This window comes from Dermacentor variabilis, chromosome 1 (assembly GCF_050947875.1).
Source record: "Dermacentor variabilis isolate Ectoservices chromosome 1, ASM5094787v1, whole genome shotgun sequence".
Classification (NCBI taxonomy): Eukaryota; Metazoa; Arthropoda; class Arachnida; order Ixodida; family Ixodidae; genus Dermacentor; species Dermacentor variabilis.
Window position 1 is genome coordinate 41,725,040 of NC_134568.1, and position 1,887 is coordinate 41,726,926.

Consider the following 1,887-nt stretch of genomic DNA (forward strand, 5'->3'; position numbering starts at 1 on the left):
ACTATGCCGAGCAAGGTTTCCAAATCAAAGAAAGTTATATCTCCCCTAAAATAAACATAAAAATGAGGTAATTACATAAAAGAAACGCCAAAAAACAAGCCATCTTATGCGCTTTCTATGATATTTTCAGATGGAGCGCCTCGTTGCGAAAATCAGGCCTAAAACTGAAGGAAAACCAACATTTTGGCACGTTTGTCATACTTTTGCCAAAAGTTCGTAAATTGTACTGGCGCCATCAATTTTAACTTGAAGTACAGCCCTAGGACAGTGAAGTAAAATAATTACGATGAACAAAGGAGTAGGTATTTCGCCAGTGAAGCATAGCCAACTTGGCGAGATTTTTTCAACATTTCTAGCACCTTAAGCTGCGTTTCCAACTGAAGCTTCCCATAAAGACCAGTGCATATTGACATGTGCTTAAATTGTTTATGTTTTTGGTGACCGTTCTCGAGATAATTTTTGTTACAGTGTTATCGCTCAGCCCAAGACGCGCAACGGACGTTTCTGTATCGGCTAGATATATTATCGCTCATTTTATCTGTTGGCTATCGTTCACCCAACCGTGTAATCAGATTGAATTTGCGATACGAATTGTGTAGTACTTTCTGAAAGGCATGCAGCCACCAGCAACTACGCCGCCATCTTGGACAAGTGATGTACAAAAGCAGACGTGCTTGACCCACAGAACCAGATTTCGACGATTGGCGAGTGTGCTCTCCACTCTCAATGTGCTGAGCAATAATTTTTTTTTTTGCTGGGCGCAGGTTCGTCCAGTGAACAGTTAGTTTCGTAACTTGCGTTGCACACTGTAGTTCATTACCGTCACTAAAACGTGACAGTATTGAAGATAAATCATTGTAGGTTCAGCGGACGAAGTAGGGCAGCATTGTGCACTAAAATAAGTTTGGTATTAATTTTCTAGCGGAACCATGTTTCAAGTACTTTAATAAGCTTAAGGAAAATATCACGTTACACAAAAACATATAAGGTATCCCAGCTAACGTTAAAGAAGTATGGGGTTTTACGTGCCAAAACCACTTTCGGACTATGAGGCACCCCGTAGTGGGGAACTCCGAAAATTTCGACCACCTGGGGTTCTTTAACGTGCACCTAAATCTAAGTACACGGGTGTTTTCGGATTTCGCCCCCATCGAAATGCGGCCGCCGCGCCCCAGCTAACGTTATCCAATATGTTCAATAAAATAAAATATTTCAAAAAACACGGTACAAACTACGATTATAAAATCTACGATGTTTGGTGTTCATAGACACTGACGAGTTAACACCGCAGTTCTTATAACTGCATCTCGCACTGTGTTTTTTGAATAATTTGCTTCGTTGAACGGCTTGGCTAACGTTAGCTGGGAAACACAGTATACTAGAAAATGACTTCGAGTAAGGTAGTAAGTAACCATGTTTTTTTTACAAGAAAATCTGAGACGCACGAGTAAATCGTCTGGGACAGTTGGCGTGCAGTAACCCTGTTTTGTACGACAGAAGTGCTAAACAGTAGCTCACTATGGTGAAATACGCTAACAGAAGGCTGCTTTTCTACAGCGTAAGGTTAAAAAAACACCACTTTCTGAAAGGAAAAAAAATGGAGGTGCCGGGGTTTGAACCCGGGACTTCTCGCATGCGAAACGAGCACTCTACCTCTGAGCTACACCCCCGCATTTAATCTCTTTCTAGTAGCAAGATAACTACAGCGAAACTAGCACACATACCAGTGCATAATCTCCTGGCACCACGATGCTTTCAAAGCTCAAGTCCTTCAAATTTACCTGAAACTCCGGCATTATTCATCCAGCCAAAGCCAGCCAGCCAACCTCAAAACTTAAGAGGAAGCTTTAGCTCGGGTGCTCCTATCTAAATACATGTAAAAGCAGA

General features: G+C 41.7%; 1 non-coding gene across 1 annotated transcript; it reads right to left on the bottom strand.

The window, feature by feature from the left end:
* Positions 1–1,598: 1,598 nt before the first annotated feature.
* Positions 1,599–1,670, bottom strand: TRNAA-CGC (transfer RNA alanine (anticodon CGC)). The gene has a single exon. It is a non-coding gene; the product is annotated as a tRNA-Ala (tRNA).
* Positions 1,671–1,887: the final 217 nt, after the last annotated feature.